Raw genomic sequence first — 25822 nt, forward strand, 5'->3', positions numbered from 1 at the left:
TGAGGTAATTTCCTTAGATAATTTGTTTTATAGTATACAGAGTTTTGATTAGTAAATAAATGAAAAGTAATAAATATCTGCATCTCTGCATGGAATATTTTGTTTTTCTGTAAGTACAAATTATATTGGTTTACTCATATTGTTCCAGTTCACTAAGGAAGAAGAGCTAAAATGTCACCTGTAAAGCTTGAGCCACAGCAATAGCCAATGTACAGTTTTAGAGGGAACAAGGGATAGCTGAGGGGAAAGCATTTCCACTTAAGAAACATCAAGAAGTCTAGAGTAACTGACTGGTCGTGACACATATGAATGGGAAACATTATCACGATATTTACAAATTGAAAAACACACAGGAATTTCATGGTAATTTGTGCCTTTTTCAATCATTCTTCTTTGTAATATAGCAATTTATCGCAGTTTCTCACAAGACATTAGAACAAACATCAACACATAAACATTTTAGTGTAAGCTAAGAAGACAGGAAATAAACAGCAACGAGTCTATCTGAAAGAACAATGTGTCCGTGTAAATAACTGTGTTTATACAGTTAGCAATGTGAGTATAAGTGGCAACAGAAATGAGGAAAAAGAAATAGGGAAAATATTTTCCTTAACTCAAACAACAGTATCAAGTTGAATTTGAATACATTATTGGGGATTTTATAGTTTTTATTACAACAGAGAATTAATATTTTATTTTACTGTTCACTTTATATACTTATAAACATGTTTTAAGAATCTAATTTGTTTTAATAATGGATATTTGGATATATGGTTTTCAGAAACTTCCTCTATAGGGGAACTTTGATTTTGTTCTAATAAATATTCATACTTAACCTCAAATTTCAGATTTATAAAAAGTTCAAAAGGTACAATTTAAAAGACAAATTAGGTACACAGGTTTTGTTGAAAGTTGGCAATTATTTAAGTTTCATAAATACCCATAGATGAGGTAATATAAACTACAGAGGGATTTTAATATATATAAATAAGTGAAAACATCTACTGTTATTGAAGTTGAAAGAAAAGTCAGACTTGGAATAAATCTTCAAACCTTAAAAATGTGTCTAGATCATAAATAAGTAAATGATCTTTCAATTATCTCTGTTTAGCAGTTTTGTCATGAAAAAAGCAAAAATAAAGGTATAAAAATCATTCAAGAACCTATTCTGAGTGTTTCACCAAAGCTCTTTCTTTACTTGCATGAATAGCTATTTCTTGCCTGTTGGTCTCCTGAGAAATCCAAGGATCACCGGGAATGATTAAATCTGTGACTTCATATTACCAACTTCAACATCCACAATATTAAATTCTGGAAACTTAGCACTCCTAGGGACTACACTTGCTGATTCTGAAATCAGAGCTTTATGCCTCTATGGCTTGAAATGAAATTCCATGTTAGATGCTGACACCCCAGAGGTGAACAGTCTTCTCTTTATAATAAATATGTGGATTAAGAGGCAGTGATCCACTGTGTAGTGCAATCACATAGTTACAATTGTGTATGTCATTCTAAATGAACCCTCCTGGCGCAAAGGCATACAGTATAGACAGTTGTAACCAGGTGGGATGAGTGGCTAGTACTTTAGCAATTACTAACTACTCCGTATATAAAACACAGGTTGCGTTATAAAATTCTTTTTAATATTTTAAAATTCATCAAAACTAAATTTGCAATTTAATTTACAAGTCTTTAAGTGAAAGCATACAAATAAGTGTATGAAAATACCAAGTAAAATATTTGACAACATTGGTCAAAGAACATACATTATTCAGTGTTTTTATTTAAAGAAAGTTGAAGAAACTACAAATTGGTATCATTCATTACTAATTTGTGTGTTTCCATATACAAAGGCTGGTCAAAAAGATGAAATAACTGACTCCATTATAGAAGTGTGCATGAAGACATATTGTTATACTGGGTAGTGCATAGAAATTTACACTGTGCATTAAAATATTTGATTACTTTAGTAATTAAAATTTCAACCAATAAATATAATATGATTTGATCAAAGCCTTCTTGAAGGTGTTTTATTTGGTAAAAAAGTAAAATTTATATGTAGCTAAAGAAATGACACAGCTCTATTATAGAGCTATAGTCCTGAAAACAGCTGGTATTGGCACAAAAATAGGCAGGTTGACCAATGGAACCGAACTGAAAACCCTGATTTTAACCCACACACTTATGAACACTTGATTTTTGACAAAGAAGCTAAAACTATACAATGGAAAAAGAAATCATCTTCAACAAATGGTGCTGGCATACCTGGGTACTGGTATGCAGAAGACTGCAGATAGATGCGTGTTTATCGCCTTGTACAAAATTTAAGTCACCATGGATCAAAGATCTCAACATAAATCCAGCCACACTGAAATTTTAGAAGAGAAAGTGGGAGATACTCTTCAATGAGTTGGTACAAGAAACCACTTCCTGAACATAACACCAGTGGCACAGACACTGAGATCGACAATTAACAAATGGGACCTCATGAAACTAAAAAGCGTCTGTAAGGCAAAGGACACAGTCAGCAAGACAAAAAGGCAGTCCACAGAATGGGAAAAGATATTCACTAACCCCACATCTGACAGAGGGCTAATCTCCAAAATATCAAAGAACTCAAGAAGCAAGTCTCCAAAACACCAAAGGATCCAATTAAAAGGTGGGGTACAGAACTAAACAGAGAATCTCAATAGAGAAGGCTAAAATGGCCAAGAGATACTTAAGAAAGTGTTCAACATCCTTAGCCATCAGGGAAATGCAAATCAAAACAACTTTGAGATACCATCTTACTTCTGTCAGAATGGCTAAAAACAAAAACACCGAAGACAATTTATGCTGGAGAGGATGTAGAGAGAGGGGAACACTCCCCCACTGCTGATGGGAGTGCCAACTCATACAGCCACTTTGGAAATCAGTATGGAGATTCCCCAGGAAAATGGGAATCAATCTACCACAAGATCCAGCAATTCCACTCTTAGGCATATATCCAAAAGAGGCAAATTCATACAACAAGGGCATCTGCTCCACTATGTTCATAGCAGCATTATTTGAAATAGCCAGAACCTGGAAGCAACCTAGATGCCCCTCAACTGAACAGTGGATAGAGAAAATGTGGTACATTTACACAATAGAGTATTACTCAGGAGAAAAAACGATGGAATCCTAAATGCCCCATAAGTTTGTTTGTGTTGTGTTTTCATTCTAGGAATTCTTTTATTTCTTTTTTTTTACTTATTCTTTGACCCAGGAAAGGTGCAATTGCCCATTATTCAATTTCCATGAGTTTGTAAGTTTTCTGCAATTTGTGCTACTGTTAAATTCTAACTTTAAAGCATGGTGGTCTGGTAAGATACATGAAGTTATTCCAATGTGCTGTACCTGTTGAGGTTTGCTATGTTGCCAAGTATGTAGCTGATTTTTAACAAGTTTCCATGCAGCACTAAGAAGAAGGTATATTCTTTTGTGTTTGGATGGAATGTTCTATAGATGTCTGTTATACTCAATTGTTTCATAACTTCTATCAGTTCCTTTGTTTCTTTGTTAAGTTTCTATCTGGTATTCCCGTCTAGTGGTGAGAGTGGAGTGTTGAAGTCTCCCCAATAAGTGTGTGAGGCTTTATATGTGTGATTTCAGTTTTTGTAATATTTCTTTTACGAATGTGGATGCCTTTGTATTTGGGTCATAGATGTTCAAAATTGAGACTTCACTGTGGTGGATTTTTTCAATGATGAGTATTAAATGAACTCCTTCATCGCTTTTGAATGATTTTAGTTTAAAGTTTCATTTGTTAGATATAGGATTTCTACCCCAACTTGTTTCTTGGGTCCATTTGATTGGAAGATCTTTTCCCGAGTCTTAAGTATAGAATGGTTTTTCAGCTATGTTCATAGCAGCATTAATTGTAATACCCAGTACCTGGAAGAAACCTAAATGCCCCTCAACTGAAGAGTGGATGGAGAAAGTGTGAAAGTGTGGTGCATTTACACAATGGGGTATTAATCAGTAGAAAAAAAAGCAATGGAATCTAGAAATTTGCAGGCAAATGGATGGTACTAGAGGAAACCATTCTGTGTGAAGTAACCGAGTCACAAAAAGATAACCATGGTATACACTCACACATGTATGGATTTTAGACATGGAGCAGGGGAGTGTCATCCCATAATCCTACTGCCAGAGAGGCTGGGAGCAGGGAGGACCCCAAAGAGGTATGCATGGTATCCCAGAGAAGGAGAATGGGGCAGGATCTCCTGAGAGCATTGGAAGCTTAGCTGGAGTGTAGAGGCAGATGGGAAATAGAGAGGGCGAGAAGAGGAAGAGCGAGGAGGATGTGTGAGAGCAGGAAGGTTGATTCAGGGGAAGATTAGAGTAGAGCAGGATAAGATATACCACATTAGAGGAAGTCTTAATAGTTTTGAGAAAAGATTTGCTACTAGTGAGATCTCCAGTGATCTACAAGGATGGTAACTCTGGCAAACTAAGCAATAGTGGAGAGGCTACCTTAAATGCCCTTCCTGGATAATGAGATTGAATACTACCTTACATGCCATCCTAGAGCCTTCATCCAGAAGCCGATGAATGCAGAGACAGACACCCACAGCTAAACAGTGAACTGAACTCCTGGAACCCAGTTGCAGAGAGGGAGGAGTGATGAGAAAAGGGGTCAAGATAGGACTGGCGTAACCCACAGAAACTGATGACATGAACAAGGGAGAGCTCATGTACCCCAGATTGATGGCTGAGAGGCCAGCATGGGGCCGTAATTTTGGGTGTCAGTGAGGAGGCCTCAACAATCTATGGGCCTTGGGGTAGTAGAACAGTATTTATCCTTGGCAAACAAATAGTCTTTGGGATCCCCTTCTTTATTGAGGGATGCTGTCTCAACAGGGACATATGGGTAAGTGCCTAGGCCCTGCCCTGGATGATATGACAGACTTGGATATCCCCCATGGAGGGCCTCACCCTCCCTAGTAGGCAGAGTGGGGATTGGGGGGGGTTAGGAGCTGGGGGGTGGATGATAAGGGGAAGGTGTGAGAGTTGGGTTTGACATGTGAAGCAAGATTGTTTCTGATAAAAAAATCCATGCTGTCCTTCACTGCGATAAAACATTGACCAAAACAGAAATATAACATGTAGAGTTATGTAACCACTCAATTAAACCATGATAAGCATCTTTCTTATCATGGTAAATATCTATAATTGGGAATGCTAGATCATATAACAATGATGGCTTTCCCCCGGCAGATTGAGCTGACTCTGACTTGCATCCTGAACAACACTACATGAATGACCCTTTTCTACATGTCTTCATCACACTCATCACTTATTCTGTTAATATCAAATCTAATGCATTTGAGATGATATCTCATTGTGGTTTTAAATTGTATTTTCTTGATTATGACCAAAGAATATGTCCTTTTCATATAATCATTGCCCACTCTTTCCTTAGAGTACATTGATAATTTTTCTTTTCCTTTTAAAAGTATTGCATAATCATACTTATAATATGAGCATTATTTATAGCTGTTTTATAGATGTATCTATTGAGATTGGACACTGAAACTTTTCATTTTTATTGATTTTGTAATGGTGCCTCTTCTTGATGAGGGGTAAGGCCTATACTCTTCTTTCAGTATAAGAACAAATATTATACTATAGTTAAAGATAATTCTGGTTTAGTAAAGTGGTAGTTGTAGATCCTCTTCTAAGATTTATGATTACACTGCCTATTGGAATTTACCAAATACCAGGTAGGTTCCAAGTACCAGGCATGATTTCGCCTGTTTTAAGAGGGTCATAAGTCCAACTGGAGAGATGCTGGTACTGCTGAATTGTGAGTGTCACTACTGCACTGTCAGGATTATCTTGGCATGTTGTTTATTCATGTGGTTCACAGTTGTCAAGGCTGGATAGCACTGTTAGTTACTTTTCACATTTGGAAGCTTCTAGAGAGTCTATTCATACCATGAAATAAAACTCTTAGGAGAGAGGCTTCCAAGCCATTCCCAGCTTGATTCTTCCAAGTCCTCCCTCTAAAAGTGTGGTGTCTTCAGCAATAAGGATATGCTTTCAACTCCTAGAAGGTAACCAAGACAAATCAATAGCTGATATTTTTATATAAGGATACCTTTGGACATCCAAGATAGATACACACGTATTATCTTGATTTCTATTGTCTGATTTTTTATTATATTTTCAATAATTTTATCAGTTATTTTAAATGGCTACATCATTATCTTTATACTGAATGGATCTCTTATTCGCCATCACAGCATAGGGTAATAACTGTTTCCTCTAGTAAGTAGAGAATTGCCTTCTTCTAAGGATGATCAACGATATCTAGTTGTGTATAGAACACATTGGATATTATGTTAGAAAAATATTAATTCTAATCAATCTTCTATTTTTATTTTGTCTTCATCCTTACTCAATTCGAACTGATACAAAAATAAAAATAGTTATATTTATAGAGTACAATATAGAAGTATAATTAAAAATAAACATATCTCTTCAAACGTTAATTGTGTATCATCCTTCCATCCTGAAAATATCTTAAATATTTTTCTGCTGTTCTCTGTAGGGTCTGTTACAGTTACAGAGTCTTTTTCTCTTTACTGTAAATTAGTTCTATCCTTTTTGAAGGTTGTAGTAGAATTTACAGGTTTAAATCAATGAGCTAGTCTACTGGTATGATGTTAACTGAATCAGCTTTTAACAGGAGGGACTATGATGGAGGAATCATGTCATGGGAAGTTACCTTCGAAGCTGTCCATCTTATCCAGGTTCTTGCCATCTCTCTGCTTTCCAGGTACCATAATGTGAAAGGTTTTACTCTGCCATTTCCTATGGCTTTACTGTCTCCCCACAAGCCCAGAAACAATGGGGCAAATGTATCATGAGCTGAAACCTCTGAACTTAGGTTTTTTTAAATATATTTTTTATTTTTAAATTTAAATTAGAAACAAGGTTGCATCACATGTCAATTTCAGGTCCCTCTCCGCTTCCCTCCCCTCCTCCCATGCCCCCCAATATTCCCTCATTTCCCCAGGGAGGGTGAGGCCCTCCATGGGGGTGTCCATAGTCAGTCATTTCATCCCGGGCAGGGCCTGTAAACTCCCTCCGAGAGTTCAGGGTGAGAGTGTTTCTCTCATTGTTGGATGGGAGTCCAAAGTCCATTTGTATACCCAGGCTAAATACTGATCTACTACCCAAGGCTCAATATTGAACTTAGGTTTTAAGGTAATAATTTTCTACCCTTAAGGGGTTTTCTCAAATGTCTCCCACAGCAATGGAAACCAGAGTAGCAAATGGGATTTTAACAATGTTTCTAAGTATTGGTTATAATAGGAAAAGCAGAGTAAATCTGACCCTGAAAACTGCAACAGCACAGTTGCAAAAATAGTTAAAGGGATACATCCCAGTGCACAGAGGCTCACAAGTGTGTCAAGTCACAAACTCCGTGACATTCACTTTATGTCTCATTATTTGATCTTCAAAATGACTTATCACTATTTTATAGCCAAACTCTAATGATAAAATGAACCAAAATATATATCTTCTCCATCAAAAAAACTAGTATTAATATCAAATTATATATTTCTACCACAAAGCAATAAAATAAAATGACTTTATAAAAATTCATTATGAACAACATATCTTGTATCGTCACTGATTTTACTGTCTCTTTGGCATCTGAAACATCATTAAAACCCTTAAATAACAATTCTTGTTTATGTCAATACTGACAAAAAAAATCAAAGCCCATTGGTTTTCAACACAACATTCATTAGATACAGAAAAAAATTCATCTCAAAACAATGTGAGGAAAAAGAAAACATTGTGGTTAGAAATTTGTGTACAAGCCTCAAACTTTAGAATTATATTTCCCATTAAAACGTCTTGGATAACGATTTATATAGTTGGCTTTCTAAATCATGCACTTTTGCTGTATGTGCTGTGTCATCAAGTTTATAATTATACTGGGAGCTGTATTTTCCATAGACTAACTTTAGAATACCTACATTATTAAACACAGAGTTTTAAAATGAAATGACCCAAAATCAGAACTATACACCATTAATACACTGCTTAAATTTTTCTTCTACAATTCAACAAAACTCATCTATATTAAATTGTCTAAAAGTCTTTAAATTATAAAAGCAGTATTGATCAAAATTGAATTCACACTAATAAAATATTTGTAAAAGGAGTTCTTAGTTGGTCTAGATAATAAAAGACCTGAGTCAGATAGAGAGGAGACTTCTGAGAGTCCAGAGAGAAGGAGCAAGCCACAAGACGCCTTACCTCCTAAGTGTCTCCACAGAGAAGACAGTGATTTCCTGTTTGTCCCTGCTTATATACTATTACTGCCCAGCTATGTCACTTCCTACCTGTCCATACATACTTTGAGACCTCTATGGTTAGCTAGTGGCATGGTCTATTTTCTGACCCCCAGACAGGCTTTATTTGTGCAAGAAAGACATCACCACATATCCTCCGTTTTTGTCTAAAAAATAAAAAAGTTCAACCAATATGAGAAAAATATGTGCAATAAGAAAAATAACTATATACAATATATACATGACATTAAGTACAATATCTTGTCCAAAAGCTTATGACAAATTCTGAGAAAATACTCCATCATCTACTCTTTCTTGAAGAGTCCAAAGTCTTGTACCTAATTTACTATTTATTCTAATATGCATATCAAGTTATCTTTTAATGTCTTTTAATCCTATTACACTTAATGTTTCTATAGTGAGTTTCTATACTGATTCTGGTAAAGAAGGAAAACTATAATTATACTGTTAATTAATTCTTCAAGTCCCTCAGAGACCCAAGAAGAAACTATTAACTAAGTAAACAGGAAGTGTTAGCAAGTGACTTCCAAAGAATATGAGAAATTACAGAAACAGCTGGATGCTTGGGCAGGGGGGAAAGCCAAAGCTGCTAACAAGGAAAAGCCTTCTCTTTACACACTACTTTTTGTTTCTTATGTCCAATTTGGACAGAAAATTGTCACCAGTTGAGGCAAGGGCACTTTCTTGCCCACTGGCTTACCTTTACCATAAAGAACTCAAATTCCATGGGGAGTTTCTTTGATGCCCATCATCTTCTCTGACATAGATTGGTGCTGCCAGGAGCAAACCTATGTTTTTAAAAGATGTTAAATGCCATATTCTATGAATCTCTGAAGTGTTTCAAAATTGACTGTCTTTCTGATATATCTGTTTGATGTTGAACACATACCTAAAGTGACTACAAGTTTGATGGTTATAATTGACTAAATTTTAAATTACATTTCCTAATTTACTTATATAGTTGATAATAATAACTTCAAGGACTAGAAATTTGTATTACATAGTTAAATAAGCTGTATAGATACAATACCCAGAATATTAGAAACATACCAAAATCAATCCCAAGCTTGTAATACGATATAGCATTTGTATACAATATACAGAGGTCTAGCCCAATGTAAAATGTTTAAAGCAAGTAGTTGCTTTTGAAGAGTAGATTCAATAATCTACCATTTAATTTCAACACCCTTATTTTCTCCAGAGCATATTCAGTAATGTTCCTTTTTTATCCCATCATATCCGGATTCCTCTTTTTTAATCAAAACAAACCTTGAATATATTCCCTTTGTTCAACTTTCCTCCTACCCATAAGCAACATTTTGTAACCAACCCCCTAAACAATGACAAACATCCATAACCCAAAAAGTGACCAAAAACCACCCACCCCACTTCCTGGGAATGTGGGTGTCATGTTCTTAAAGTTACTTCCTGCTGTCTGTGGCGATGATATCTTTATGTGATCCTGAAAAGAAAATTTTGGTTAATTGTCAAGCTGCATCATTTTTTTTGTCCCATCTCTGTATAATGGGCAAGTACAAGGCTTGTTTGAAATGCTGGCTAAAGTAGTCTATAAGACTGGATAACCTTATCTAGCCACCTCAGAAATTTTCAAAGCAGTGTCTATAAGGCTGCATCATCTCAGCAAGTTATTTCAAAACTGTTATGAGCAGTTTTTACTCCAAAACTTATCCTTAGTTGGTGTTGTTCAGCATAATGGTGTTTGATAGTCCTGGTGAAATTGTCATTGTGGGGCCTCATCCTCCTTTTGGAGACTTCAAAGTTTACTGTTTGGGCATGATCATGGTTCACTGTATAAAATTGACAGAGACTCAAACAAGAAATCATGTACATGAAGGTAGACAAAAAACCTTTATAGAACCTATATGACCATTAATAGCATGATAAAATTTTTGATATTAGTAGCATTAATATAGTTCTAAATATTTATTTCTTCATTCCATATCAGATGGCTCTTCTGACATGACACAGAGATTTTATATTTTACTTTAACAAGCATATTTGGGTTTGGAGAAGGAGAGAGCCATTACCCAACTCCAAGATAGTTTTTAAAATTTAATTTGGCTAAGACTCAAAAAAGACCAATCATACATTATGTCTGTATATAATATACAGAAATAAGAAACAACATTTGTGAAGAATTATGAAATCTATTCATTTCCTTGTGATAATTTTTCTATATATTTTGTCCCTTTTCTTTAGATGTCTCATATGTAAAGTGGTCTTTGGATTTATCAGCAGGATGCCTTTTATTTTCCTGGAAAGATAAAAAATAAAACCCTCCCCAACCCTAAATTTTGGAGAAGATCTCCTTTACAAATTGTATCTGTTCAAAATGAAAATCATTTGTTAGTATTATAGGTTAGTTTAAGCAGCCATGCTGCTTGAAGAACTATCACCACTTATAGTTAAGAGTAGTGTTGTCAACACATCTTTTGAAATACACTGGTTGAAATAATTCTGTAGTTTCCTCTATTATCCAATGTCTCTCTGCAGCTGTTGTTCTTTTCTCATTTGCATTCAGAAAATTCAAAGTTAATAAAGCACTCTGCAATATATTTTGGGTTCCTTTTGTTATCCATTCCTGTTTATTTAGCATATCCTTTAGAATTCTATTTGATCTTTCTATAACTATAGGGTTATGTGGTATACCTGCAATATGCTTTATATTAAAACAAGTAAAGAACTTTCATTTAGTTAGATACATATGCTAGAGCATTGTCTGTTTTTATTTGGTCAGGTAGACTCATGATGTGTGTGATGCATTAACTCCATGAGAATGGCTAGTAATTCTGGCTTTTGAACAGAATTATAAGGACTTAGATACACTTTATATAAATTTTCTGATTTGTATCCTGCCTTTCCTGATCTATATGCATCATTATATATTTTAGATGATCTAGTTATTAGTATTTCCCTTATAATGTGAAGAAGGATCCAGTTAGTCTTCTATGTAAGATTAATTTTTTGCTTTTGGAATAATTGTTGGGTTGACCTCTCCCAAAAATTACTACAAACTCTTTTCCAGGGTTCACTTTCTACCCCTAGATTTTCAATTTCATCCTTAGTAATAGGTACTACAATTTCTGCTGGATCTACTCCTGCTAATTGTCAAAGTCTCACTTTTCCTTTTATGATCAACTCAGAGATCTTTCCCACATAATTTTTAAATTCTTACTTGGTTTATATAGTAAAAAGTTCCATTCTAAGATAATAACGTCCCTCCACATTAAAATTCCTGTAGGGGGATGCTTAGAGGGTAATGAGACTAGAATGCACTTATGCTTTGGATCTACATGATCCACATGTGCCATCTGTAATTTGGCTTCCACCAATGCCAATTCTCATCCTTAGAGATTATTTGAATGGCATGCAGATTACCTTTCAAAAACAATGTTCTATCTTCAAGCTTATCAATAGTCTTAGACATGGAATGAATTTTTTTTCTGTTGAGAGTTCTTTACCAAGTTCTATTTTGTGAATTTTGTTTGTCAAATTATGATTGTCAGTCTGTAAATTCTATATCAATTCCATAAGTTCCTTATTATTAGCTCTATTATCAAACCATTTCTTGAAGGGTATGATATGAATTACCAAGCTCATACCAAATATGACTAAGAGTATACATCCCAGGTAAGTCATGTACCTCATTTAAAATGCAATCCATAGTAGAAACAAAAATATTTTTAAATTCCTAGATGGTAATATTTTTCACCATTGTTTAGGAAAAGTTAAAAAAATTGAAGGAAACGTACTTTAATTTATTTCCTAGGTTAAATTTCAAAAATATCCAGTATTTACCTCAAATTAAGTCCTCAGAAAATCATCCAGTGAGGTAGGTGTACCAGCAAAGCAAGTACTGGAGCTCCTGTCTGACTTGTTCCAGGCTTGTCCAAACTTTGAATACTAAGCAAAAACTCAAACAAAACAAACCTAACAGATTTTTTTTAAAGAGAAAGGAAAAGAAAGAAAGGACCAACCTATACGCACTAATTGCCAATCACCGATCAGGATGCAGCAGGTTGAAGCGGTGTGCTGTGGGTACTAGGCAGGCATGCACTGGGTGAACAGCAGGTACACAGAAGGTGCACAGTTGTGAGCTGGATTGGCTGGGCTGGCACTGCGAAGTCTCAAATTCTGGGAGTGTTTCCCTTCGTCTCAATAAAAGCTGGGTGAAACCATCAAATTCAAAGAAAACGATTTATGGATTCTATAATCAACTGGTGATGGAGGGAAGTAGCAGGGAGTCAGGCGTGGAATACTTGTCTGACCAAGCTCATGGCAAGCAGCTGACAGATATTTGAGGGCCGGATTGGACCCTTTTGGGGCAATGTGCCTCTGCCCTGCCTTTAATGTTCTGGTCATGTGGGTGCCAATATGCAAAATAAGTCTTTAACTGGTCTAGTTAATAAAAGGCTGGAGTCATATATAGAGGGAAATGCTGAGAGACGAGAGAGAAGGAACAAGCCACAGCATACTGTACATCCTAAGTATCTCCATAGAGAAGAGAGCAATTTCCTGCTTGTCCCTGCTTTTATACTATTACTGCCCTGATATGTCACTTCCTGCCTGTCTGTACAGACCTCCAGACCTCTATGGTTAGCTAGTAGAAGGCTCCATTCTCTGACCCCTAGATGGGCTTTATTTGTGCAAGAAAGATATCACCACAAATAATGAGGATCATCCTACTAAAAGCTGTGAAAACACTATTCTAAAATCACTGTCTTAGGATTTCCCAGAAGCTATCTGCTCACCCCCGCCCCCAGCCTACTCTCACTGAGGCTCAGTATCCCCTCTTCACACTTCTTGTGGCTATCTCCATAGGTTCTTTTATCTTTTTTACATGTCTAGGTGGGGGAAGAAAACTCTTTTATAAGATGCTAAATTCTATAACCACACCTCTCTTGCTTTTCCTAGTTAACTCCTATGACTCACTGACGCTCTAAAGACACAGATGAGAGGGAGATGAGAGGGTGGAAGAAAAATTTTGCACCCTTTATAAGATTACCACCTGTGGCTTGTCATCAGGAATACAGGTTTTCTTGAACTCTACCTTCCAAAGGAGATATACACATCAGTGTGATACTGGAAATTGATTCCCTCCTCCATAACAGTGTGAAAATGGAACTGTTGATACCTATATGTCTTGTACATGGCCACACAGAAGACTCTGCCCTCTAGAAGTTCTGACCAACAGTTCAGCAGGGGAGGACAAATAATTCCATTTCTCAACAAATAAGGTCACCCTGTAGGTGGGACAGCACACCTGGGGACTCTAAGGGAATTCCATATGAGAATATCAATGGCACATTTCTTCTTAGTCTCTCCTGCATAAGACTTTTATTTTTAGGCTTCAGTAAGGAGCTCAGAATGTACATAGAATTGATTAATGCTTTATATTGCAAATGATCTCAAGAGTAGCAAGTTTGTAATTCTGATGATAGTTGGGAGGCAAAAAAATTAAAGTAAGTTTCAATAAAGATAAAAGTAAAAGCAAACTTGGGGGAAAAACAAGTAAGTTTCTCTTCAGCCCTTCCTGAGACAGATAAAAATCACCTTACATTCCAAATGTTGATTTTTGCTCAAATTTTAAGAGTTGGTTTATGAGCTTCATGAAAAAAAATAATCAGGCTGTTGTTACAGAAAATGATTCTCCCTTTACTTATTAATGGAAGTTGTGTTATCTTGGTCTAGAGTGCGCTTTGTAAGGTAGGAATCAAATACTTCTTACTGGACTGCATATAAAAGGATCAATGTTACACAAACTCAAAAGTTAATGACAAGGAAACTTGATGAAAAGATGTAATAGTTCTAAAAATCGTTTATCTTCACATAACCAAATTAGTTTACTATAAAATATGAATATGATTTTATGTCTGATTTCACCTAAACATTCTGATATGAAGGATAAGCTTTAATATAACATTGAATGTTAAATTGTCCAAGGAAAAAGTACAGCATGTACTGCTAAAATATCAATAAAAATGGTTTTCAAAATGTATATTTGCTTTTACTACTGAACATTGAAACTGGGCATAGTGGTACATACCCTTAATTCCAGTACTTGGGAGAGAAAGGCAGGTGAATTTCTGTCAATTGTAGGCCAGCCTGGTCCACAAAGGGAGTTCCAGAACAGCTGGCGCTGTTACACAGATTAACCATGTCTCAATAAACAAACAAACATTATCCCAAGCCAATACAAATACAAAACACAACAGATTTTTTTTAAGAAAAGAAAAGAAAATTTAATAGCATACTGACAGGCATATGTTACAACTGTTCTGTGATAAATACAAGCGCTACTAAGCATTTGTTTACATTTATGTTGGAAATACAGAGATATGTGGATAACTACATTAGCAATCCTCAACTAGCCATGTGTTTTCCCAGGGGACATTTGTAATAACTATCAAAAATTTGATTGTGTCATAACCTTGAATTCATAAGCACTGATTCTCTAGTTAGGATAAAGTACTAGGTGTGGTCTCAGTCATAAAGAGATGGTTGTAAGAAAACCCAGGGAGCTGCTGGTTACCTGCAAGGTATTCACACCACTACTGTTCCTGTAGGGTTATCATGCCATGGTGAACTTCGATGATGCTGAACAATGTTGTGGTTCATATGCTTTATAGCTGTGTATGACTGTTGATTGTCTTCTTCTTTGGGAGCTTGAATAGTGCCTTTTGGATGGTCTGGTCAGAAGTTTCTTGCCCCTGTCTGAAATACATGGTAACTTAATGTCCACTTATGGGAGTGCCTGGACCCTACCCAGAGTGAAATGACAGACTCTAGATATCCCCTATGTGGAAGGAATTGGCAATAGGGTGGGAGGCTGGGGGGGAAGGGGAGTGCAGGAGGAGGGGAGGGAGAGGGATCTGGGATTGACATGTAAAATAAGCTATTTAAAATTAAAATAAAAAATGATAAAAGGAAAAAAAACTTCCACAAAGTAGAAATAGTGACTGTATGTTTTTGTAATCTCTTGGACATCTCTGGGCAACAACTCAAAAGAAAGATTGCTTTGTCTGATATTGGGATCTTTGTTAGATGGTCTTTGGTTCTTAGAGTAGTACAGTCAGCCCAGATGAGAAAGGTTCATTAAAACTGTATATTTACACACAGAACTTTTTATGTATATTATAGCCTTGGTAACTATTTAATAGTATGACTTGTTTTTTATGATACATTTATTTTTACTTTTCTCACCTCCCTCTTTTTGCATTTACTCCCTCTTCCTTTCCTAAAGAACGTTCCCTTCCCTTGTCCCTCATCAGATCACTTGTTTGACAGTGTGCTAATATTACAATAAATGGATTTCATCATGGATATTATCATCTATTCTGAATTGTTTCCTTAAGTTTTATAGATGACATCAATGTACAATCATATTCTATGTCAAGGTCACAGAGTCCCCACCAGTTTGACTGCAGAAAGAAAAGTTTTTATTTTTTTCCATGTTATTGGTGATGAGTCGAAGGAAGTTCCAGAAGGGAAGCTAGAATCTGGGCATGCAAAATTTTTTCCATGGCTTTTTACAGTTATTTACACCATGGCTGACTTCAAGACATAGTGGGTCTGGGTACCTGCACCGTCTTGAAATCCATGAATTTGTCTCAAATATATCTATGTTTTAATCATTGACTATTCCCACCACACTACTCATATACATTTTCTGCCAGTGTGACCTTAGCTCATTGTTAAGTGTGAGATGGACATTTTACTCTACAACTGTTTTTATAATTACTCTAATAATGTATACCTGGAGCTAAAATAGCATCAGACTTTTATCATATACACTAAGCCATATATGAGCTATAACTAAATCAAGGGGGAGCTCATGTACCCCAGACTGGCTGGAGGGACTCTTTATTCTGTGACAAGCACATTTGATATTGGCAAGAGGCATTAAGCAATAGAGTGAGACTAAAAGATTTATGTCTAATGACTGAAGAGAAATATTTAATCTGAATTGAGTGAGATTGACTGGAGAAAATGCTAAAAAAAGGCACTGTCATCATATGAACATATATTCTGAGAACATCTAGTAGGCAGCTAAAGATAAATGTGGCATTAAAATGAAGAAATAAAAAGCAACTTGAAAGCATAGGGCATTTATGTCTTACCTAGGAGTGGCATTTGAACTTCAAGTGTGTTAGTTATTAAAACATGGAGATTTAGACATGAGAATTTGTATCACTTTCACATACCGCTGCTATACTAGAAAAACTAGCATGGCTTATGCCTACCTGACCACTTAGTAAGAGACATATTTGTTCTAGCATATTAATTGTTGCTTCATAACATTCCTAGAAAAATTTGATGTTGTACTTTTTCTTGTGAAATAGAAGACAGTCTTGCTTGAGTGATGGATAGCTCACCGTAGCAGAGGTATCACTTTGAAGAAGCTCTTTACTCATAAGGATTCTCCTTTGCCACTATCCTGCCATTTGTACCCATGAATTTTCCACACTCATGTCACTAACTTTGTCATATCTCAATTGGTTTTCCATATTTCAATCAATACCAATACACTGCCACAGAAGTCTCCATTTTTGAGATTATATTGGCATTCTGTCAAAGTGAAAGCCTCTGTTTGTGAATCAGGTCTAATTTACTTAGACTTATGTGGTCAAAGTTTCCCTTAATGATGTGTTCTTTAGGAGAGTTCACCATCGACAGTCAGAAATGATGTATGTTTAACCTGAGTCTTGAGCTGTAAACAGTCAGGCATGTATTAGAGACATGCCTCTGGGGATTGCAGCAAAAATTCCTTCACAGGAGCAAATGTAAAACAATATTTATCTCTTTTCCTAAGATCACAAGGACAAATTCTGTCAAACTTCATACTGGAGAACCAGTAAGTTTATTATGTCTTTTTACAGAACATGGGTTAGTGTTTACTTATAGGCATGTGGATGTACACCAATAACCCCACTTGAAAGTTTTCTTTTTGATTTTTGTTTTGTTGTTGTATTTACTAGCATGGGTGAGTGTTTCTTTGTAGCTATGGCCTCGTAAATATATTTTGATCACTTAGTGTTCACTCTGCCATTATATTGTTGTGAAATATATATTATTTTAAGATGTATTACATTCCTTTATGCTGTGGAATATTTGTTTAGTGATGCAAAGATATGTTTCATTCTTTTATGATGCATTTGTTTAACTCTGTGAAGCTGTGTTATTTTGCCTGCCTAAAAAACCTGCCTGATAGATCTAATAAAGAGCTGAAGAGTCATTAGCAAGGCAGGAGAAATAACAGGCAAGGCTGGCAGGCAGAGTGAATAAATAGAGGGAAAAAAGAAAGAATGGAGATTGAGGAGCAAGAGGAGAGGACTAGCCACCCAACTACACAGTAATTCATGAAGTAAGGAGTAAGAAAAAAAGAAATACAGAATAGAGAAAGGTACTATCCCAGAGACCAAAGATAGTTAGGATAATTTATGAAAAATTGGCATGAAGTAACCCAAGCTAAGGTCAGGCACTCATAAGAAAGAATAAGCCTCCATGTGATTTATTTGTGAGTTGGGTGGTAGGCCTCACAAAAGAAAAGAGTAAAATACACCAACTACAATATACTTTGCCCCTCTTTGAGGACATGGACAATTAAGGCAAAGTTTGATACAACAGATGGTATTGAGTGTCTGTTTACTCTATCAAGGATCTAGTGATCCTATTCATTACTCCAAGAGGGGTGTACACAGTCAAAACTAACTGGGATAATCTTTTACAAGGGATCGCAGTTGAGTGTCTCAAAATGGTGGTGCTTGGTTCAAAGGACAGTCATACATGACATGGTCCTTCCTCATTCTGCTGGAAAATTAGTTACTTATGAATCTTAGGGAAGGAGGAGATGTTACATACAGTTGTCAATATAGTGGCGAGTTCACCATGCCTCATTTAATTGTTCCAATGTCATGTTCACAATGACGGACTAAATTAAATTCACTAGGTCACAAAGCAAAGCAAAAAGACATGAACAAGGTAAAAGTACCTATGAGAAGGTGGAGGATATGATAGGAGAGGATGGAGAGAGAATAATAAAGATGAATTATACTCATTATTGAAATTGTCAAAGAAAAATTTATGTAATTAAAAAATAATATTCTTGCCAGATGGTGGTTGCACAAGCCTTTAGCCCCAGCACTCAGGAGGCAGAGGCAGGCAAATCTCTGTGAGTTCGATACCATCCTGGTCTACAAGAGCTAGTTGCAGGACAGCCTCCAAAGCCACAAAGAAACTCTGTGTTGAAAATATCCAAATAGGCTGGAGAGATGGCTCAGAGGTTAAGAGCACTGACTGCTCTTCCAGAGGTCCTGAGTTCAATTCCCAGCAACTACATGGTTGCTCACAACCATCTACAATTCAATCTGGTGCCCCCTTCTAGTATGTAGGCAGAACAATGTATATGTAATAAATAAATAAATCTTTAAAAATTATAGACTCTAGATATCCCCTATGCGGGAGGAATTGGCAATAGGGTGGGAGGATGGGGGAGATGGTGGGAGGGTGCAGGAAGAGGGGAGTGAGAGGGAACTGGGATTGACATGTAAAACAAGCTATTTAAAATTAAAATAAAATAAAAAATAAAAGAAACAAATAATAATAATACTAACAATAATAATAATAATGTTCTAGTACTCTTAAATTTATTAAAAGAATAGCCTATTACAAAATAATGCTAGCATTATTAATGTAGACAGTAATAATGGTGTGAATATTCATAGCCCTCACTCATATGTTGAAATTCTAAACCACAAGGTGGTAGTGTCAGAATCAGTGCCCACATTGATGAGATTGATGCAATGATAAAGATGTCCAGGAGTTTCTAAGCTCTTTCCCACCACAACAAGAAAGAGGAAGAGTGTGCTCTTGAACATGGAAGCAGAGTAGGGTTTCAGCTAACACCAAGTTGACTGATTACTATTCTTGGAATTGGAATATCTGTGAGAAACAGGTTTCTTTATAAGCAACATGATTTGTGGCATTCTATAACTGTATGCACCCTACTGGGAGATGTTATGAAAGGTGCTTTGTCCCAGTGGGGTCCCACTTCCCTTGAGCCCTCAAATAAACACACAGATGCTATATTAATTATGAAACTGTTGGCCATTGGTTTGGCTTCTTATTGGCTAGTTCTGTCTTAGTTATTAACCCATTTCTATTAATCTAAGCATTTCCACAGTATCTTGCCTTACCAGAAAAGGATCCAGTATAATTTACCATCCTGGGCTTCACATGGTGACTGCTAAGCATCTCCACAGAAAAGAGAGGGATTTCCTGTTTGTCCCTGCTTATATCCTAATTTTGCCCAGTTAGTCACTTTCTGTTTGTCTGTACAGACCTTCAGACCTCTGTGGTTAACAAGTGGCAAGCTTCTGCCCAGCTACATCACTTCGTGTCTGACCAATCAGCCAATCTGTGTTTTATTCATTAAGAGAAGCATATATATAGAATAACATTCCCTATCAGGCATACTGGCATTTACTAATGCCTTAATACCTTCCAGAAATTAATGTGAATTCTGTGCACATATAGATAACTAAGACAACATTCTGAAATTAATAAAGTAGTCTACATTTTAATGATGTGGTTAGTAGGACACATAGAATTTGAATAGCATATCTAATGTATACATTTTCTAATAATTTATTTAAAACCAATGCAACTGTGTAATATTTTAACAACTGTTCTAGGTCGTCTTCTTTTGAATATTATTTATTCTGTTTTATTTTTTTTATATTAATATTTTTTTATTTTCCATTTTAAATTTAGATAAGAAACAAGGTTGCTTCACAAGTCAGTACGAGGTCCCTCTCCCTTTCCCTCCCCTCCTCCTGTGCCCACCCCCCATCCCCCCCCCGTTATCCCCTCATTCCCCCAGGGAGGGTGAGGCCCTCCATGGGGGTGTCCATAGTCTGTCATTTCATATAGGGCAGGGCCTAGACCCTTCCCCAAGAGTTCAGGGTGAGAGTGCACCTCACATTGTTCTATGGGAGTCCAGAGACCGTGTGTATACTTGGGATGGGTACTGATCTGCTGTCCAAGGCTCAATAGATTACCTAGGCCTCCTCACTGACACCCAGATTCAGGGGGTCTTGATCAGTCCCATGCTGGATTCCCAGGCTGGTGCCTGGGATTCAAGAGTTAACCTTTGTCTGGTCAGCTGTTTCTGGGGGTTCAACCAGCCCAGTCTTAATCCCTTTGATCATCAGTCCTCCCTCTCTGATACTGGCTTTCTTGAGTTCAGCTCAGTACTTAACCAGCCAGTAAATGAAGTTTCTGTTTCCCAGACTCTCTGGCAATAGGATTGTAGGCTGGCACTCCCCAGATCTATGTCTAAAATCCATATATGAGAGAGTACATGCCATGTTTCTCTTTTTGTGACTGGGTTACCTCACTCAGGATGGTTTCTTCTAGTGTCATCCATTTGCCTGCGAATCTCATGATTCCATTATTTTTTCTGCTGAATAGTACTCCATTGTGTAGATGTACCACATTTTCTCTATCCATTCTTCGGGTGAGGGACATCTAGGTTGCTTCCAAGTTCTGGCTATTACAAATAAAGCTGCTATGAACATAGTGGAACAGACATCTTTGTTATATGAATGGGCATCTTTTGGATATATGCCTAAGAGTGCAGTTGCTGGGTCTTGTGGTAGGTTTATTCCCATTTTTCTGAGGAATCTCCATACTGCTTTCCAAAGTGGCTGAACCAGTTGGCACTCCCACCAGCAATGGAGGAGTGTCCCCCTTTCACCACATCCTCTCCAGCATAAATTGTCATTGGTGTTTTTGATTTTAGCCATTCTGACAGGAGTGAGATGGTATCTCAGAGTTGCTTTGATTTGCATTTCCCGGATGGCTAAGGATGTTGAGCACTTTCTCAAGTGCCTCTCAGCCATTTTAGACTCCTCTATTGAAAACTCTCTATTTAGTTCTGCAGCCCACTTCTTAATTGGGTCCTTTGCTGTTTTGGAGACTTGCTTCTTGAGTTCTTTGTAAATTTTGGAGATCAACCCTCTGTCAGATGTGGGATTAGTGAATATTTTTTCCCATTCTGTGGGCTGCCTTTTTGTCTTGCTGACTGTGTCCTTTGCCTTACAGAAGCTTCTCATTTTCAGTAGGTCCCATTTATTAATTGTTGATCTCACTGTCTGTGCTACTGGTGTTATGTTCAGGAAGCTGTCTCCTGTACCAATTCTTTCAAGGGTACCACCCACTTTCTCTTCTAAGAGGTTCAGTGTGGCTGGATTTATGTTGAGGTCTTTGATCCATTTGGACTTAAGTTTTGTGCATGGCGATAAACATGGATCGATCCGCATTTTTCTACATGCCAGTCTCCAATTATGCCAGCACCATTTGTTGAAGGTGCTTTCTTTATTCCATTGTATATTTTTAGCTTCTTTGTCGAAGATCAGATGTTCGTACGTGTGTGGGTTAATACCCGGATTTTCAATTCGATTCCATTGGTCTGCCTGTCTATTTTTGTGCCAATACCAAGCTGTTTTCAGGACTATAGCTCTATAATAGAGCTTGAGGTCAGGGATAGTGATGCCTCCGGACGTTGCCTTGTTGACATGCCATGCCAATGAAGGTAAAAGAAGCCTACAGAACACCAAATAGAGTGGACCACAAAAAAAAATCCCCTCGCCACATAATAATCAAGACCCCAAACATACAGAATAAAGAAAGAATATTAAGAGCAGCTAAGGAAAAAGGTCAAGTAACATATAAAGGCAGACCTATCAGAATTACACCTGATTTCTCCATGGAAACTCTGAAAGCCAGAAGGTCCTGGATAGATATTCTACCTACACTAAGAGACCATGGATGCCAGCCCAGACTACTATACCCGGCAAAGCTCTCAATCACTATAGACGGAGAAAACAAGATATTCCATGACAAAACTAGATTCAACCAATATGTGTCCACTAACCCAGCCCTACAGAAAATTTTGGAAGGAAAACTCCAACCCAAGGAAGCTAACTACAACCAGAAAAACATAAGCATTAGAGAATCCCTCTCTACCAACAGCCAAAAGAACAAAGGGGCGAAATTCCACCCATAATTCCACCAACAACAACCATCGCAAATCGAAGAAGGATGAGCAATCAATGGTCATTAATATCCCTCAATATTAATGGCCTTAACTCACCCATAAAAAGACACAGACTAGCAGAATGGATTCGAAGACAGAACCCTTCCTTCTGCTGCATACAAGAAACACACCTCACCCTCAAAGACAGACATTACTTGAGAGTTAAAGGTTGGGAAAAAATTTTTCAATCAAATGGACCCAAGAAACAAGCAGGGGTAGCAATCCTAATATCTAACAAACTAGACTTTAAAATAAAATCAATCAAAAGAGATGAAGGAGGTCATTACATACTCATCACAGGTGAAACCCACCAAGACGAAGTGTCTATCCTGAACATCTATGCCCCCAATACAAAGGCATCCACATTCGTTAAAGAAACATTATTAGAACTTAAATCTCATCTAAAGCCCCACACAGTTATAGTGGGAGATTTCAACACACCACTCTCACCACTAGACAAGAATACCAGACAGGAACTCAACAAAGAAGCAAAGGGTCTAATAGAAGTAATGACCCAACTGGGATTAACAGATATCTATAGAACATTTCATCCACATAAAAAAGAATATACCTTCTTCTCACCACCACATGGAACCTTCTCAAAAATCGACCACATACTTGGCAACATATCAAACCTCAGCAGCTACAAAAAAATTGGAATAACTCCATGCATCTTATCAGACCACCATGCCTTAAAATTAGAATTCAACAACAACACAAAGTGCAGAAAACCTACAAACTCATGGAAATTGAATAATGCTCAACTGCACCATCCCTGGGTCAAAGAGGAAATAAAAAAAGAAGTATTAGAAACAAAAAAAACCTTAGAAATTATATCTAAAACCAGAGAAGACACACCAATGTCTTATGAGTTATATTAGCCAGAATAGTTCCAAGATGTATCCTTGGTTTTCTCCTGTAGACACAAGTATCCACCAACAGGCATTCATCTCTTGATTATTTTTACCCCAAGCAGTTATGTTTGTGCTACAATACTCTGGCTATTTAAAATGCAGTAATAATCAAGATCTGCCATATCTGTGTGAGGGGGAAATTCAGAATCTTGGAACTGCTACACATCACAGACAGGATCTCTAGAATATTTCTGTACATATTAAAATCTGAAAACAATGCCCTAGGTATAAATATGTACCATGTCTAATATTCTGTTCTATAAGTACTTGGATGCCTTAGTGTGTTTATACCTTGTCAGTCAACAAATTGCAGAGAATTCCTGCACCTCATTTCAGAGAAAATAAACCTGACAGAGGGTAAGAGAAAAGTTGCTTCCTAAATTAAAGTTAAAAATTAATATAGTTAATAGTATTGATTTTATTTAAAATTACTTATTTTATACAAAATGAGAATGCTGAAGATCACCCTCCACATTATTATGTGTAATTCATCCACTGATCATAACTTTCCTTCAAAAGTTCAACTGTCCCATTCATTATGAAACATGTGGCTGTATCACTATTTGCTTTGACATTTGAATTTAAAATGTCAATAAATTCAGGAATAAGAGCCTGCGAGCAATCGGAGGATACCCTTCAGTTTATGGGAAACAATGGGGAAACCACCAGTTTGCATTTCATAGAGCACCAAATGAGACACTTTAAAGGTGGTCATAACCTATGAACTAATGAAAGCACTGGCACCTTTACTCTGTTCTATCTACTGTCTCACAACCATGGAAAGCTAGAATATTCACCTCTGTAAATATTTTTTAGTATTTAGCCAAAGAAATGACCCAATAAATATATCTGCATCATGATTGTTATACAGATGGATAGGATAATGGTGAAGGCACTCAATAATTACACTGTTATCTTTCTGTGTATGCTATGGGCAGTCACCACTAAGCACCTCTTGCTATGGGTCTTCATGGAAATCAGTTTAGTTATATTGTCCTCTAGAAGAATGGAATTTTTCTCATTCATTCTTTTCCTTTGGATCAACACTGCTCTAAATTACCATTTTAATCTTTTTGCTCACTGTGTGCCATTGCATAATTTCATGAATTTTAAAACAAGAATTGAATATTATCATTTCAAATCAGTTCCTTTTCATCAACCTTCAAAAATACTAGTCAAATGAAAATGTTTGATGCATTTTTGTTTTAAATTCTTATTTCTCAGTTTCTGATGCCAACAAGCACCTTCATGTTGGGGCCACCCAGAGTTATGTTGTTTATTAGTATTTTACGCTAATACCCTTTTATATGAAAACCATAAGGCAAGTGAGACTTGAGTCAGATATCCCTTGGTGAGGTCAAGAGAAAGCTCAAGAATTATTTCAACAGTGATTGGAGCAAGAAGATTGAAGTTAGGAAATTCATAAATTGCCAAGCTTTGAAAGAGCTGACTCTTCTCCATCACCCTCTGATTATAGATGTTCAAATTCACAGGTAGTGAGTAGTGCATGGCATTTAAATCTAGAATGACAAACTCTTACGTGTTAAACTTTTGTGTTGTTACATTTTAAGACATACACTTGTCACCACTGTGAGCTGGAGTTCTAGCCACCTTTAGCAACAATTTAATGATATATTATCCCCACATTGCACATATTTAATAGATATATTCATGAAGAATCAAAACTATTCATATAGGGATTAAATTATCCAAGTGTTTAATTATATCTATATGAAAGTCAAACTAAATAAGCATAAAATACAAGTTTCATGGTTAAAATATTGGTACAAACTCACACATCATAGATACCTATGCATGTAAATACGTACACTTTTAACCTAGATGTGTCTATATTATTTTACATTTGGTTTAACATTCCTTTAAAATAGTAATTATGTTATTCAAAGTTGGTGTTTTCACATTGAAACCCTAAATCTGCCTGATTTTATATCTAGCATAGTGTTTATATAAACTGTTTACAAATGTCACGTGATGAATAATAGGACCAGATACCATGTCTGAGGGCCAGGAACCTGAAAATACCACCTTAAATCCCAAGGGAGTCCTTACTGCTGTGATTAAATTAATGACCTGGAGATGTCCTGATCAGGAGTGAAGTGGCACCTTCACCCAGAGGCTTGTGAGGACAAAGCCAAAGGTGTGATGCCACCCCAAGACTGTGTTCATGGAAAGATTCCCTTGAGCCTCTATAGGGAAAGCAGGCTACAGAGGTAGTCATTCCAGTCGCATTAAGCTGCTTCTGGAATCCATCTCTACTTGTAAGAGAGAAATTGCGGTGGATACCCACCCTGCCAAGTCGCAGTGAGGCATTAAGCACCAGGAAACCATGTGCTGAAGAAAACTGCATCCAACACTCATTCGTAAGTATAATCTTAAAGGTATACTAATCTTAAGTTGTCTTAACATTCCCA

The sequence above is a fragment of the Mesocricetus auratus genome, unplaced genomic scaffold (genome assembly GCF_017639785.1).
Source record: "Mesocricetus auratus isolate SY011 unplaced genomic scaffold, BCM_Maur_2.0 Super-Scaffold_100015, whole genome shotgun sequence".
NCBI classification, from domain to species: Eukaryota; Metazoa; Chordata; class Mammalia; order Rodentia; family Cricetidae; genus Mesocricetus; species Mesocricetus auratus.